The sequence below is a fragment of the Acomys minous genome (genome assembly GCF_964271855.1).
Source record: "Acomys minous genome assembly, chromosome: 13".
In the NCBI taxonomy this organism is placed as follows: domain Eukaryota; kingdom Metazoa; phylum Chordata; class Mammalia; order Rodentia; family Muridae; genus Acomys; species Acomys minous.
In genome coordinates, this window is record NC_140495.1 from 106,058,433 (window position 1) to 106,076,191 (window position 17,759).

Below are 17,759 nucleotides of genomic sequence, written 5' to 3' on the forward strand. Positions count from 1 at the left end.
GTGGATTAGAAGGCTTCTTCTTCTTCTTCTTCTTCTTCTTCTTCTTCTTCTTCTTCTTCTTCTTCTTCTTCTTCTTCTTCTCCTTCTCCTTCTCCTTCTCCTTCTCCTTCTCCTCTTTCTCCTTCTCCTTCTCCTTCTCCTTCTTTTCTCCAAAGCCTCAAGCCTGGGCATGGGAGAGGTGTTTGCTTGCGTGATTGCAAAAGCTCTGGTCTCCCTTCACTCCCACTCCCTGCTGCACCGTCCAAATATCCAGATGAATCTCTTTGTCCCTGGCACAGAGAGGCAGCCGGAGGTAACAGAAGTGAACTGTGGAGAACAGAAAGAACAGGGCACATGGGAAGAGCCCGGAAGGCAGAGATGGGAAGGTGAGATTAGGTAGTGATGTCTCAGGGAATGAGAAAATACACAGGCACACTTTTCAGAGCAAGAAAGAAGCAAGCTGAGTCCTGCTAAGGGCTCGTTTCCGTTCTCATTAGCCCAGAACCTGGACCGGCAGGAAAAGACCCATAAGCCAGAGTCTTCAGAGGAAGGATGAGAAAGCACCGATCGGCAAGGAAAATGGTCTTCCTAGAGAAAGGTTAGGGAGGAGGTCTAGGATAAACATTCCAGAGACAAACCTTGGAAACTTCCTGGAGGCCACCTTTTCGCACATAATGAGAAGCTCTTGTCCCCTAGCAGAGGTCTTTGCTCCAGAAGCATCAGCAGCCTGCATTGCTAGTCCTCTTTTCCTTAGAGGACTATCCCTAACTCCAGGGGCACTCTCAGAGCCAGTCAACATCCCAGGGTTCCAGCATTGCTGGGGTCCCATGGGTCTAGAAGGCCAGGAGGTCTTCAGCTCTCCAGAGACTAGCCTGGTTGCCAGAAGGAGGCTTCCCGGGACGGACACAGTGGCCCTCTTGCTAGCCCTAAAGGCAGGGGTGGGGGGTGGAGGGGTAGGGGTGGGGGAGGGGGGCTGGTAAAGTTTAATTTATAAACTAGGCTCAGCGAGAAATAAACAACAGTGACTAATATTGAAGTGGGATGGTGACAGTGACACACTGCCATGAAAGATACACAGGTGGCCACTTTTCCTTGAAAGGGGTTAATGTAACCAGAAACAAAACAAAGCAAAACAAAACAATAACAACAGAATGCCACAGTTCCCACTCCTGCCAGCACTAATGCCCGTGAACAGGGCCTGGATCTGTAAGCTGTGCTTTAGCTAGAGCTCTAGTGATCCGGGAAGGCAGTAAGTTGTCTAAAAAGACAACAAAACAACAGCAACAAAAAACAAAACAACAGCAACAAAAAACAAAAACTCTGCCTCGGTCTAGTCTCTAGTCTGCAGGTTTTAAAGGGAGAGGGGACACAGGCAGTTAGTCATTTTGGAGCTCCGGCTCCCCGTTCTGGTCACACGTGGTCAGTTGACAGTCATTTCTGACACAAGTGTGTTGTCTGCGCCTGCCTTGTCATCACTGCTCGGGCTCTTCCTCCCCTCTTTGCACATCTGATCGCAGGCAGTCTGTGGGAAGACAGGCCTAGTTAGCGCCTGCCGGTGGCAACCCTGGCCACTGCGGGCTGGAGAGTCAGCCGGGGCGAGCCGGTCCTCGTCAGTGTGTATGCGCCAAGCTGTGAGTAACACGTATGTGCGGATATGGAACGGAATAGGAAGGTATTCCTTCCCTCTCCCTCCTCCCCTTCCCATCACTAAGACAAATAGTAAGTGTTTTCGGAGCGCAGGCAATGGTGGGGGACTGAAACGTCACAGTAATAGTAATGGGAGTTGTCTGCTTCACTGTCTCACGGGGACGTTTAAGCCGTTTAAGCATCTCTCTTGTTTAATTCTTTGACAACTTCATACTTTCATACAATGTATCTAGATCTTACCTGCTCCCTCCTCCCTGTTTCTACCACTCTTACCCAGTAGTACTAGGAATAATAGCTGGTGTGATAAAGCAAGAAAATGAAATAAAGGGCAGAGATTGTATCTGCACTTTCTTCTTTTCTTCCTCTTTTTCTTTTTCTTTTTTTTTTCCCCCGACACAGGGTCTCTCTGTGTTAGCCTTGGCTGTCCTGGACTCACCTTGTAGATCAGGCTGGCCTCAAACTCACAGCGATCCGCTTGCCTCTGCCTCCCGAGTGCTGGAATTAAAGTTGTGTGCCACCACGCCTGGCTCACATTTGTACTTTCAAATAAAGAGCATGTCTGCATGGGAATTCGCAAAACACCCTTTGAGTGATGACTTGGGGAGGTGAAGTCAACTTGTGAGCCAAACATAAGAGAAAAAAAAAAAAGAAAAATCTATCTTTATATTCTAGTATTGAACACATGGACTGACAGTAAAAATTCCACAGCCTTTGTGGTTGCTCAAACAAAACTTCAGTGCTGAGTCAGGTGTGGTGGTGCACAACTTTAATCCCAGCACTTGGGAGTCAGAGGCAAGCAGATCTCTGAGTTCGAGGCCAGCCTGGTCTACAAAGAGAGTCCAGGACAGCCAAGGCTGTGCAGAGAAACCCTATCTCAAAAAACAAAACAAAACCAAAACAGAAAACAAAAACAAAACCACAGGGCTTAGGGGTAAGTCTCATAAGCATTGGAGGCCTCACATAATAGTTACTTCAAATTCTACTTGAAAGTCAAACAGTAAAATGTTTAAGAAAAAGAAGAAGAAGAAGAAGAAGAAGAAGAAGAAGAAGAAGAAGAAGAAGAAGAAGAAGAAGAAGAAGAAACTCTAGGTTGCAGGGCCAGTCCTTAAAATTCACAAAGAGAATGATCTAGAAAATGAACCGACAACCTGGGCTCATCAAAATGAAAACCATTTACTCTGAGAAGGGCTCTGTTATTAAGTTGAGAACACAACTCTAGACAGCAGCAGGAAGTGCCTGCAAATCTCACAGCCAGCATAGGCCTGGGGTTGAGAATGAAAAATCCTCAAAGTTTGGCAGTAAATACCCACTTAGACTATAAAACAAGCAAAATGTACCAACAGACATTCTATGGAAGGTAGCCAGATACCAGTGAGGCTAGAAGATGCCCAAACTCATTAGCCATGACAGGAATGCGCATTAAAACATAATGAGACAGCCAGGCAGTGGTGGCAGCTCGCACCTGTAATCCCAGCCTGGTCTACAGAGTGAGTCCAGGAGAGCCAAGGCTACACAGAGAAACCCTGTCTCAAACCCCACCCCCCCAAAAAAACTCGAAAACCAACCAACACAACAAAAATGAGACTACAGTCCGCACCTATTTAAATGTCAAAATGAAAAAACAGGGGTTCCAGGAGCAGCAAACACAGTGTGAAGGTGTGAAAAACCCATTGCTCGCTGGGCATGGTGACACACTCCTTTAATCCCAGCACTTGGGAGGCAGAGGCAGGTGGATCACTGTGAGTTGGAGGCCGGCCTGGTCTACAAAGTGAGTCCAGGACAGTCAAGGCTACACAGAGAAACCCTGTCTTGAAAAACCTAGAAAGAAAGAAAGAAAGAAAGAAAGAAAGAAAGAAAGACAGACAGAAAGACAGACAGACAATCGCCCAGGCATTGCTGGAGGTCTGAGCAGGGCAGCCACTCTGAGGAAAACCTGACTGGCTTTTTACAAGCTCATATAATTACCATCTGACTTGGTAACTGCACTACAGACACGGAGGGGCCAAGGTGCTCAAAGCCCTGGCCGTCTATACTTAAAGCAGGTGTGTTTGTGAGAACCAGACTTGGTAAGCAGCCGACTGTTGCTCACAGTGAAGCGAGCCGTTGGTTCGCCTGGGGGCAAAGAGTACTATGCATCTGGAAACAAGATGCAGATGGAAGGAATCTCCAGAGAATTCACCTAGGAAAAGCGGATCCCAAGGGTACATGTTGTAACCTTCCTGAAATGAAGGTGTTACACAGATGGGCTTCTGTCAGTGGGTGAGCTCAAGAAGGAGATGGACGCAGATGAGGAGAAGATGCCACTACAAAAGGGTGACAGGAGGAATCCCTTCAGGGTGATGTGCTCTGTTTGTCTCTAGGCTGTTGTCAAGGACAACACCCTGCTTGTGACATTAAAACTGGGCAAGAAGTCACTGTTGAAACTCGAGCAAAGGCTATATGGCTGGTTCTTTCTGCTCTTTCTTAACCCTCCAATATGAACCTGAATAGTCTCAAAAAATTAAAAAAAAAAATGTAACGTCTGGAAAGTCACAGGATAGTGAGGGAGACTCACACCCAGGCTGGGGAGAGGAGACATCACATGGGGTGTGGTGTCGGGATGGGATAGAGGAGCTGTTGGAAGATAGGGAAAAAGAAACTCTCAGGCTAGCCAGAACCAGGGTTGGTGGGCTCTGGGTCAATACTGAAAGTTACAGCAGCCAAGTGCTAAGAAGGGCATCCTCACAGGGGGCACACCCATTGGACCCCCTCCTTAGCTGACTAGGGGTCAATAAGGAAGCTGGGTACGGTGCCTGTATTTGAAGATTTCTCAGGAAAGGTGCTGGACCTGTCTCTGGGGACCTTTCCTGGAACGAGCAATCCAAAAGGTTGTACCAGCTCCCTACAGATGCCAACACCCCTGTGGCAAGGACCCCTAGATGGCTAAGTTGATTAGAGCCATCCCTACCACACTAAGTACAAGGTCTTCACGCCACAGATCAAGTTCTCAGGGTCCCCCTTTCTTCTTACTTCCTTCAGTCTGTTCTCACTGGGCCACTGAAGTTTGTCCATGCTTTCCTCCTGGGCACCTCTCACTATTCCTTGAATGACTTACTGAGGTCATAGATCTTAGCCTTGAAGGTAAAATTCCCATGATTTTTTGCTGCCTAAATTGGGAGCCATGACTTACAATTTCCTTGACTGCATCTAGTTAGTGACATCCCAAACATTTATTTATTTAGGTTTTTCAAGACAGGATTTCTCTGTTTAGGTTTTTTGGGTTTTTTTGTTGTTGTTGTTTTGTTTTTTGAGACAGGGTTTCTCTGTGTAACAGCCCTGGCTGTCCTAGACTCACTTTGTAGCCCAGGCTGGCCTTGGACTCACAGAGATCCACTTGCCTCTGCCTCCCGAGTGCTGGGACTAAAGGCGTGCGCCACCACGCCTGGCTAAACATTTATTTTTTTTTAATGAAAAAAAAAAACCATATTGCCTTAGGCATAGATACTTCTCACTACATTGCATGGTTGCAAATCACCTCTGTTATCCATTCTAAGACTCTGCAAGTCACCAAGGGAAGGGGACCCTCCCTTTTAGGGGTGACAGGGTTTCACTTTTCACTGCTGCAGAGACATACAAAACAAACCCCGAGCCACCCACAAGGGTTCAGCTTCTGTTTTCTGCTTTGTGGAGAACAGTTTTAAAATGAGCCTGATGTGGTCACGTGTTGTGAGGGGATTGCCTAACGGAGCTGTCTCTGCATAGGCAGGAAGGGCTGGGGTTACTCCAGGGCAGTTCTGAGGCAAGCAGAACCTAGCTCACATCTCCAGGGCCCTGGGATGAAACTTGCCTGTGCCCTGCTGTCACATTGTCACTTAGACTAGGAACTGTGCATTGTGAATATGGCAGGCGGTTTTTGCTTTGTTTTTGGTTTTTCGAGACACGGTCTCTCTCTGTTAGCCCTTGGCTGTCCTGAACTCGCTTTGTAGACCAGGCTGGCTTCGAACTCACAGCGATCCACCTGCCTCTGCCTCCTGAATATTGGGATTAAAGGTGTGCACCACCATGCCCAGCTGACAGGCAGTTTTTTTTTTAAAGATTTATTTATTATGTATACAGCATTTTGACTGCACGTGTGCTTGCAAGCCAGAAGAGGCTAGATCTCGTTATAGATGGTTGAGAGCTACCGTGTGGCTGCTGGGAATTGAACTCAGGACGCCTGGAAGAATAGACAGTGCTCTTAACCTCTGAGCCATCTTTCCAGCCCACCTCTGAGCCGTCTCTCCAGGCAGTTTTTAATGCACACTATAAACCAGTGGTTCTCAACCCTTCTGGGAGTTGAACAACCCTTTGGCAGGGGCCGCATATCAGATACTTACATTACTACTCATAACAGTAGCAAAAGCAGTCACAAAGTAGCAATGAAGTAATTTTATGGCTGGTGGTCATCTTAAGGCTTGCACGTCACAGTGTGTTTCTGCTCTGTCAGTTGGCCACTAGGCTGTCTGAACCACGGTAGTCCAAATATACATTTGCGCTCCCAGAGTGTACATCCAATGGTGTTCTTTCAAATTGCATTCTCACTGAAGCGCTGTTTGCAGCCATCTTACCCAGCCTTTCCATTGAAGCCCGTCGCCATTATTTCTAAGTCTTTGGCTGCCAGCTCCATTCACTCCGCACCGCACTGTCTGCTGGGAAAGAGGCAAAAGCTGTCACCCAGAGCCGAGTTGCCTCTCACCCATTTCACGTTGCTGTTTACGACGGTTTCGCCTCTCTCTGGCCTTCGTTTCTCAGAGCTATTACCAAATACCAGGAACCCAGGTGGCAGATGCAACTGCCCACTGCATGAGGTCATTGGCCTGTGACTCGGAGTCAGGGGATGCCAGTCCTCTGTCACAGCCACTTTGGGAGCCCATGTAGGGCAACGTCGGGAATGTGCCAACAAGTCACTTATACCACTTCCCTTGAGTTGGCCTTACCACAAGGAAGCTTACCAACCCACCCAATCACATAATGAGAGTAAAATGTTATTTATTTATTTTTTAAAAACTGATCTGAATTGGCCTTGGTAGATTTTGTGAGGTGTTTGTTTGTTTTACTTCATTTTGTTGAGACAGAGTCTCACTATGTAGCCCTGGTTGGCCCAGAACTCTGCCCGTAGATCAGGCTGGCTTCAATCAGTGAGGACTTAACAGAAAAGGACCATGGTTCCTGCAGAGAACCCCACATACGCATGCTCAGTGTGCAGGTGAGACTGTGTGAGGATGGCCTGCTTCTAGGGAAGGGCCGGGAGTCCCTCAGTCTCCGTGTGGCATGGCGCCGCTCTTGGCTTGATGGGGTCCAGAAGCTTTCCATTTGGTTACATTGTTTCTGCTCTGAAGCCTAGGAAGATGAGAAATGCAGCTTGGGCTGTGGGATAGCTGTACCCACGGAGGGAGGAGGTGAGAAAATGGCAGCCAGTCCAGGATGTACCTCTGAAACAGCCAGTGAGGGCTGTGTCCAGGGGCCCTGAGGTAGACCTGGAGATGCTTACTGTCCCTGAAGCCTTTCTGGGCTAATCCTATCAGGGCAAACTCATCCTCTGTCTGCGCTATGGTTTGAATTCATCCCTCAGAGTCCATATGTTAGACTCTGATGGGCGGGGCCTCCAGGAGGAGACAAAGCAGTGAGAGCCCTCCTCTTCCTCCTCCTCCTTCTTTTGTTTTTTGTTTTTTGTTGTTGTTTTTTTTTTTGTTTTTTGAGAAAGGGTCTCTCTGTGTAGCCTTGACTGTCCTGGACTCACTTTGTAGACCAGGCTGGCCTTGAACTCACAGCGATCCACCTGCCTCTGCCTCTCAAGTGCTGGGATTAAAGGTGATTGTCACCGCCATCATATACATACACAAAGACACAGGCAATAAAAAAAATGACTGGGAACTGAAGGCACAGGGACTCATTTTTCTTATTCCCTAACCAAGATGTGTAGAAAGACCTTAACCTGGCATTTGCATGTTCGGTGTAAGGAACCCAGAGGTGACTTACAGTCTACAGAGGAAGTGTGTGGGCTCTGAGCAAAGGCTATATACATTTTATGTAGGGGGACATGAACGGCTATGCCCTGGGGGGGGTATCTGGAACCTACCCCAGTGCCCAGGAAAACTCAGTAGCATGGTGTGGCAGGCTGTTCTGTTTCTACTGAGCACATCTACAGGGCTGTTGGCTCCTCGGTCCTCATCAAATGCCATTAAAATTCACTCTGCCATTAAGGCACCAGCTTCCAAAGGGTTTTGTCCTTGGGAATCATGGAAGCTTAAACATCAAGCTGAACTTTAGAATCTTTACAGAATGTTCTGGAACACTGGAGGAAGAGCCTGGAGTTGCTGTCATGAGAGTGTGGTACCCCTCTGTCTCTCATCACCCAGACTCCAGAACCCCACCATCTTCTACAGTTCTTGCAGGCAGCGCCGTTAGCTCCTTGGCCCATGGGCGATGCCTCGCAGCTGGGCCAGAGTGCCAGCCATCCCTCCACAGGCTTGCTAGTGCATCCGTGGGCGTTTTGTTTAGAATGCAGCACACACTTTCCCATCGGTGGGGGTTAGGTTCCCAGGCCAGCCCATAAAAGCCCTGTTTTGTTCCGTTTGCAGAGTGTGTCACTGTGGCTCTCTGTGGCAGTGAGCTGTGGAAGTCCAGGGTGGAGAGCTGCACAGTGCTGCGTCTGTGGGAAAAGATGCCAAATCCAGGCTCCTGGAGCCGAGGCCCAGGCTCCTTCTCCACTCCAGCACAAGACTGTGGCTGCCCAGGCCTAATCTTCTAGGATCCACCTGCTATAGGTGGTGTTTGGAGTGTGGCCAGTGGGGCAGCCACACCCAGACAGCATCCCAGGAGTGAGGCCGGTCCCAGGGCCAGGGAGGTGATCTGGGGAAGGTCAGGTGAGGAGAGCCAGGTCTCAGACCAGGCACCACATTGCAGCTGAACTTCAGTTAGTACTGTGATTCCTTTTCAAGGTATAGATGTGGGTGTTGTGCAGGTTTTAATACCCGTCCACTACAGAGATAGTGAAGTGAATCCAGAAGCAGCCGCTGGCCAGCACAAAGGACCAGCCTGGGGTAAGGGCTGGGGAGAGGCAAAAAGGGCTCCTCTTGCATGCCTAGTCTCATTGATTAGCAGGGATGTCATTTGACCCAAATCCACCCACCACCCGAATCAATTAGTAATGTCTGCCACGGTAGAGGTCAGGGCAGTATGCTGGGTATTTGCCAGGCTTTGAGTCTCACTGGAGAAGGCAGGATCTCTTATGGTTTTAGGACAACACCCCTTCACCCCTAGGAAAAGTGTGCTCTCCATGCAGAGGCAGACACTTGCGTCCTTTTCAGAATTCTTATGTCACCTGATAGCTATGCAGCGTTAGGAGGTCAAAAGTAGTTATGACTGGAGAGATGGCTCAGTGGTTAAGGCTCTCTTCCAGAGGACCCAGCTTTGATTCCAAGCGTCCACATGGTGGCTCACAACCACCCATAACTTGAGTTCCAGGAAAGCCAAACACCCAAACACACAAGGTAAAATGAAACATAATCACTTTAACAATTAGTTATACTTGGAGGAAAAAGAGTCTTGCTTCCTGTGCATGTAGTCAGGTGCTAGCTGGTAGCTGAAATAACATTGGGGGAAATTCAGTTTCTTGATTCCAGTGTCCAGAGAATCTCCATTACAGGGTGCGTGCGCAGTCACTGTGAATCCCACTTGAGTTCCCACCACAGTTTTATCTCTGCAGGCCTTGCGTGTAGGAGATATTACACATTCCAGGAGCATTGCCACCAAAATGTTTCAGCTCTACGTTTGTTTGTTTATTTATTTATTTTCAAGTCTTGTGTAGCCCAGGAGAGTTTGAGGCTAGCCCCCATACTGCTATGTCGCTGAAGGTAATTTTGAACTCCTGGTTGTCCTGTTCTCACATCCTGATGCTGGGACTCAGGCTGGCACACCCAGTATTACGAGGTGCTGAAGATGGAGCCGAGGGCTTAGTGCACACAAGGCAAGCATTACACAAACCGAGGCGCATTCCCACGCCACAGTTTTAATGTCATTTAAAAGTGCTCCTCACTTGCACCTGCACCCTAAAACCCTTCATGTCAGTGTTTCGGGGAGAACTTTGGGGTGCTGAGAGATGCTTCAAATAGCCAAAGACAGTGCGAGTCCTGGGGGTTTCAGCCCTTGGGATGCCCCACTGTGCATCCCATGGTGTCCTCTGCTCAACAATCTAGAAGCACTAACAAGTCTGTGACTGACTCTCTGCAGACCTACACGTGCAGAGTGCGAAACTGGCTAGAAAGGGGGGGATCTTGACTTTGCAGATGTTGGCTAACCACAGAAACCCACTTTCATCCTTTTATATTTAAAAAGGAACCTTTAAGTCACTTCACTGAGCTCGACACATGTGAGGAAACGCCATGCGGGGCGTGCTTCTGAAGGAAAGGCTGGAAGAGGCGAGGGCCTGGTCCCGACCCTTTCTGCTGGCCTTGTCTGACCTCCACTCTAAGTTCTCAATGGCAGCCCCAGCCCCAGCTGTGCAGGGGAAGGTTACAGACTTACACAACATAGGGGAGCCCCCTTCTACACGCCAGCTGCTGGTTGGCACAGTGATGGTCATGTGATCTCAAGCTGAGACCACTGGTTTCTCCTTTGGCCTTGTCACTGAGGCTCCTGGAAGCCCTTCTCTTTCTATGGAGGAGAAATGGTCACTGTCTGGGGATCTCCCCTCCCACAAAGTCCAGGCCAGGCCCTGGCTGCTTCCACAGAGAACATGAACCAGGTGTGGAGGGGGTTGGGCACGGGGAAGGAGTGTGCCCTGGCCTTAGGAGGTTAGGAGAATATATGAATACAGACTTCAGGCCTGCACTGAGATTGACTTGTTTATTTTTTTAAAGATTTTATTTATTTATTATCTATACAGTACTCTGCCCCCATGTATACCTGCAGGCCAGAAGAGGGCACCAGGTCTCATTATAGATGGTTACGAGCCACCATATGGTTGCTGGGAATTGAACTCAGGACCTTTGGAAGAACAGACAGTGCTCTTAACCTCTGAGCCATCTCCCCAGCCCGGTTGGCTTTATAATCAGGACTTGTAACCAGACTTTGCCAGTTCACCCTCCCTCTGGGCGGAGGACCGCTTGTTAGCTGTTTCCATCTCTGAGGCCCACTGAAGTGATCGTTACAGCTCATCAAGGGTCTCCTTGCACCACACTGAGCCGCCCCTTTGCTTGGTGAACTGTAGATGTTTAGAGTCACAACCTGCCCTGTTTTGCCTGGACTGGAGTAGCCCGGCTGTCACACTCACAGCAATGAAGCCATGCACAGTGTCCACTCCGTTATTCCTAATTCACAGATGAGGTACCGAGGGGCCAATAGTTCATCAGAGCATGGGGTGGAGGGGCAGCTAGGACCTGTGGGCCTGCTCTCTCAGGGCCTCCTCTTTCTTAGACATAAAAGTGCAGACATGTCGGGGTGTTCTTAGTAGTGTAGACTCAAGCTGCCTCAAGGTCACCTGGAAGACGCAGGTGCACATGTAAGTAAGCTGCCTGCAGCTCACCTGAGGGGCCCTTCTCTCCTCTGGGGCTCGGATTCCACGGGACCCTCCTCATCCTTGCTCTGCCTCTTACAGTACAGGACTCCTCCAGGAGCCTGGCCCTCCCCTGCTCAGGCCCCAGGATGCCCTGAAACCTGCTTCCTTCTCCTGACATGGCAGCTTCCAACCCTGGGCAGATAACACCTGTTCAGTCAAGCAATGACGAGGGGTGAGTTGTTCAGAACATGAAAGAAAGAGGCAACTCCCTTAATCGTGAGCTGCATCTCAGCTGCATAAGAGAGAAAACTAAAAATGAATGAAAACAAGGCTTTAGAGCCTTCGTTTTCTTTCTTCTTAATAAAAGTGTCTGGTTTGACATGTAATGATTGCACATATTTATGGGGCCAAACGTGCAATTTTGATGTATGAAAGACTCATAATTAGATCAAATCAGAGGTTTGTGGCTATAGCTCAGCCCTAGATCTGATTCCCAACATCAGGCAACAAAACCCGAAGCAAAGACTCAAGTGAGCGAATTAGCATATCCATCGCCATAAACACTTATCCTTTCCTGATGGCAAGATCGGGTTGTGAAATGCTCTGCATTAGTGCTGAGTCCAGCACATTGCTAGGCATGGGCTGCTAGCACTTAGTCCTCTTTTCTCTCGTTTGTGAATTTCCCAAGAGCACACATATGGCAAAGTTTGGTGTGTATAGTGGCTATAGTGTGAATGGTCTAGGATCCCCTGGGACACAGGGCTCTGGGCATTGTCTGATCATCTTGATTGCTTTCTTTGAGGTAGGAGACCCTGCCACCTGTGGGCATCACGATTCCCTGGCTGGGATCCTGGACTGTGTGAAGGGAGAAGGGAGCTGAGGCACAGCAGGCATTTACTGCTCTCTTCTGACTGTGGATTCGATGTAACCAGTTCGCATCAAGCTCCTGCTGCCTTGACTTCCCTGCTGCCGTGACAGACTGTGTAACCTTGAACTGTGAGCTAAAAATAACCCTTTAGCCTCTCAAGTCGCTTTTGTTTAAGTTTCCCCACAGTCACAGGATAGGAAGCTGAGAATGTGTAGACAGCGTGTGTCTTTCCAAATCTCTATGTTGGGATCTTAATGTGTTAGTATCTGGATGAGGGCCTTTGGTGGCGATTGGGCTGTAGCAGACCTCCATGACAGGACTTTCACAGGATAGGAAGATGAAGAGATATCAGAAATGTTGCTCATTAACTCTTTCCCATGTTAAGAGGACACAGAAAAGAGTTAACCAAATGGGTCAGGGTATTGTCACCAGAACTGGCCCTGCTGTTACCACCTGGCCTTGGCTTTCCAGCCCACAGAACTGCAGGGCACAAATGCCTGTGGTCTATAAGCCACTCAGTCTCTGTTGTTTCATTATAGCAAGCCAAGCTAACCTAAAGCAATGCCAGTGCAGAAGGCCAGAGCCATGCTGACCCAGACATGAGTTCAGGGCTGAGCTAAGCCTTGAAACATGAGTGTAACTTTAGAGTCTCACAGGAAAAGTAACTCAGCTTGACGAGTGCTTGCCTAGTATCTATAACCTTACCAGGGGTCTCTGACAGGTTTTCAGACTGGTTTCATCAAATCTCCAAGAAACAGACAAACTTGCACCCAGCCTAATTACTTCAAAGGCTTACAATACTACAAGATGCTGGCATAAGGCTAAGATAGAGCCCAAGCCAGCCTTAGCCACTCAACCACAAAGGTTCAATGTCTAGACTACACAAAGAAATGCTACAACTCAATAGCAAACCCTTCAGCCTTCTCTATTTAAAGTAGCACACAGGATATGAATAGGAAACTCACATAGGGAACGCAGACACCCAACAAACACTCAAGGAGATGCTCAGAGTTGCCAGTGAGTACAAAGCTGGGGATTATAACAGCACTGCCACTTTCCACTCAATCATATTGCATTAGTCTGCTTTCTGTTCTTGTAACAAAGTATCTGAGGCAATCCACTTTAAAAGGAAAAAGAAAACCAAACCTCTTTATTTTGTCTCATGGGTTCAGAGGTTTCAGTCTGTGGTGGTTTGAATAAGAGTGACCAAGAATACTTGCTCACTAGGGAGTGGCACTATTACGGAGCGTGGCCTTGTTGGAGTAGGTGTGGCCTTGTTGGAGTAGGTGTGGCCTTGTTGGAGTAGGTGTGGCCTTGTTGGAGTAGGCGTGGCCTTGTTGGAGTAGGTGTGGCCTTGTTGGAGTAGGTGTGCCTCTGGGGGCAGATGCTCACCAAGCCAGTGGATCACTCTCTCTTCCTGATGCCTTTGGATCCAGATGTAGAACTCTCAGCTACTTTTCCAATACCATATCTGTGTGCCACCATGCTTCTCACCACAACGACAAAGGACTAAACCTCTGAACGGTAAGCCTACCCCAATGAAGTGTTTTCCTTTATAAGAGTTGCTGTGGTCATGGTGTCTCTTCACAGCAATAGAAACCCTAACACAGTCCTTGTTGTTTGGTCAGTAGAGAAGTTGCCAAGTGTGGTAGGTGCACATGAGGAATCTTTGCCTCCTCAGGACCTTGAAGAGAATGATAGGACGGTGTTGTATCCCTTCAAGGACACTTCCCAATGACCTAAGATTGCTCCCTAGGATCAACCATCTTGAAATATCCAATATGCGACCAAGCCTCTAACGCTCTGGCTTTTGGAGAGCACATACAATATCAGCCCCAGCACCCCTGCCCACACAAGACTACACCAAGCATATACCCCAAGCACACAGATGAACAACACTTCTGCCAGGCTCAGTGGCACTTAAAGTAGAGCACCTACCGTGCCGGGCACCTTTCACGGCAGGTGGTTGTGACGCCTCTGTCACAAAGGTAGGTGGCCCGTAAGTCAGACTGACATGGCCTGCATGCAGAAGTCAAGGGCACAAGGTTAGGTGTGGCAGTATGCAGCTGTACCTAGGGCTGCCACCTACCTCTCAAAATCAGGGACACATTGTACCGCAGGATGCATCTCCAATAGCATTTAGACATTTCAATAACTGCAAATTTGCTCACCCTAATGATTTTTCTCGTGACTTGAAAAAAGAAACTTGCAACGTATTTAATTAAGATAGGAAATCTAGCCATCAGATCTCAGCCGCTCGAGTGTTTCATTATGAGGGGTGTCACCATTGCAAGTTCAGAAAAACCCAGTGGGTGTATTTTCAGCTGGATGGTAGCATAAAGCAGTCATCTCAGCCATGCGAGCAGGCTTCCAAGAACACTTTCACCACTTACAAATGGCCTATTTGCTAAAAATGAATCCAGGGCCTCTGCTGGAGAAAACCCACGTCTCTAAGAAGACAATCAGATTTTTCCATCTGCCGAGGACCGCTCTGGGAATTCCTCACTGGTCCTGCAAACATGGCCTGTGCTCCTGAGAAGCAAGACTTTGGGTTAGAAGAGGCGTGGAAGGCGGGGTCATTTGGGGCAGCCAGATGAAAAAAGATGCCCGGCCTCCGTCTGACTTGCCTACGAGTTCCTGGCTAGACTCGAAGGACAGTGTTTCTCTAGACATGTGTGACCTTCCTCGGTCTTAGAGGGCTATATCATCAACCCTACTGGGGTGGGCTCAGCGATTCTGAACCCTGCCAGGAGGTGAGAAGATACAGCAGTGTTGGCTATTACGTGCCTGGATCTTGAATCATCAAGAATTAACCACTTAGAGGTTCCAGGAAAACAGAAGGAGCAACCTGAATGTGTTCTGTCGCAGCATCACCTGGGCCCTAAAGATCGAGGAGCTGGGGCCCCTAAGGACACCTGACAGTAGGAGGGTTTTTTTTTTTTAACCTGTGAGGCACCAGGAAGCAGACAAGGAAGGACTCGGGATTCTCCACACTTGTGAATTTTGAACTTGGTGTTGACACAGTGCACCCGCCTCAGTGGGTGGCACACAGTGAGGCAGGCACTGGGGAGAGTCCAGAGCTGTTAGGCAGCACTGTGGGGAGTCCAGAGCTGTCGGGGGGGGGGGGGCACGACCCAGTGGTTACATTATTCTGGAGATTCTCTGGCTCACAGCTCCAAACTCTTCCAAAAGCCCCGGAACCGCTTGGTTAGTTTCACTAACACAAAGCCCCCACCCCTGGGTCCCATTTTTTTTTTTCCATCTTAGTTCCTTTGCTTATTGCTCTAACAAAATACAGGGCAAGAGCCAGTTAAGGAAGGAAGGAAGGAAGGAAGGAAGGAAGGAAGGAAGGAAGGGGTTTACTTGAGATTATGGTTTGAGGGGACAGTCCACACCGGCATGGCAGGCGTGGAGGATGGGGGGAAGGTCACGTTGTAGCCACAGTCAGGAAGCAAAGAGTGATGGTTGCTGGGGCTCCACTCACTTCCGCCTTTCCTTCCCTCTAGGGCTCTGGGCTGGGGGATGGTGGCACCCACACTCAGGGAAACTGTTCTCTGTTCAGTTAAACCCTCCTGGAAACACACTCGCGGACACACTCAAAAGTGAGTTTCCCCAGCGATATTCTGAATCCCATCCTTCCGTCAATGAAGAGCGTCACACTAGCCTTTACAATAAGGCAAGCTGGCAAGTCAAACAGGAATTTTAAAAACCACACAGTTTGAAGCCACACAACCCATTTTTTTATTTTATTGTTTTTTTTTTTTTTTTTTTTTTTTTTTTTTACAGATTTGGTTCTTACACACTGAGGCATGAATGTAGGGAAAGAACAGGCTGTTTTCCTTGATTAAACCATGGTGTTTCTGGAAGAGCACTAAAAACACCTCAAATCCACAGCATACACTTGTCTGAGATCCGAGCCAAGTATCTCAGGCAATGTTTGTTGGCATTGTACGGGTGGAGACATGAGCGCACACCACGTGTACAGGACCAAGGATAAAGTGAAGTCGTGTGCGGCCACACCTGTGAGCACCACCAGGCACACCTCAGATTCATCATTCACTTGACTGAATTGAGTTTTTGGTCATTGAGCACCCAGGAATGTTTTCCTATTGCTAATAATAATAATAATAATAGTAATAATAATAATAATAATAATAATAATAATAATAATAATAAATAAATAAATAAATAAATTCACAATTCCCCAATTCAGTCGTGTGAGCTGCCGGTAAGACGCTGAAGAAGCTGTGGCTGCGAGGCAATGGGAGATAACTTTGCTTGAGTCTCTCAGAATTCTTGAAATCAGATTTAAGGTGTAGTGCCAGGACAAACAGGCTTGATATGAAAAGAGTCATAGTGAATATCGCCGGCAGCAGGCAGGCGGCAAAGCTTCGAAATACATCAACAGATGCCGCTAGCTGTAGATTCCACGCCGAGACCTTGCCTGGCCCTAGTAATGATCCAGTAGTACAACAGGAGCTAGTCCTGGACTGATCTGTATCTGGCAGTTTAAACTATAAACTAAAAAGATGGAGAATGACTTTCGCAGGGGCTGCTAGGACACCAGTATACTTTCCTGCCTCCCTGGGAGGATACCAGTCCTTTGTCACAGGCCATCTCCTCACCAAAGCAGTAGGCTGGCTTGCTAATCCTCGGTCTAGATCTGACCTATAAGAGCAGTCCTGCTACCCACCACATAAGTAGTCTGTTTTTTATTCATGTGACCTGGGTTGAGCCAATCAGAGCCCTTCAAAGCTTCTGATGAGGAAGCAACGGGGTGGGGCTTAGGGGGGTAAGAGTTTGGGGGTGGGGGCTGGGGGGCTGGGAGGTGAGGGTTTGGGGCGTGGGGATGAGGGGGTGGCACGGGATGGGACACACAGGACTGTTTGCATCTAGGATCCAGCTAGGGGTGTTGGGATTCTGCCAATCTCCTCTCCAGCCTGTCTTGAGAACACCTTTGAGGGACAGGAGGACAGGAGTAAGGGAGGAGAGATGAAGAAGACATCGTAGTGCCTGCTACCGAGGGGCCTCTGGGTTTCCTTTGTGTGAGCCAAGACCCTCCTGTCCTGAAAAGCCAGGAGAAGGCTGTAGCTCAGGAAGGTGTCTAAAAGGAGCATTACTGCGGCGGGAATTTAGGGACCATTTTAAACATATTATAGCTAATATCTCCCCCGACTGAAAGAGAACTAGCTGTTAATTCAGGCCACTCAAAAAGAGAGACCAAGTGACCCACATGTTAGAGGTACAGATAGACGATTGTGTTTGCACGGAATTTTCTCAAGCATGCGTACACTCGCGGGTACCTCTTCTCCTCTCCCCCACCTCACCCCCATTTCCAGGGTGTTATTTATGAGATGAAGTCAGTTTCCCCAGGTGCTGGGCCAGCCCCAGAGTAGTGCCTTCTTAAATGGCACGCCATCATTTTGGAAGAGTTAATAAAACTTCTCAGACAACACTTGCCTCACTTTCTCAGAGTCGTTTCCTGGATTGGCTAAATCAAGATGAACACTTCCTGGAAGCTCCCTCCCTTCCCCCCCATCTCTGAGGGTGATTGATTGCTTCTTTATGCAAAGAAGATTTCACACAGCTTCCCATGGTGGGGGTCTTGAGGAGGCTTAGGAGGTAAGGAGAGTGGCCTGGAGCCATAGAGTGCTTCACAAAGAACAAGTCTAGCCAGTTTCCTCCCAATGTCTTCTGGACTCCTGGCTTATCCTTAGCCTATAAATCATTGGTCCCCTCTCCCTGTCG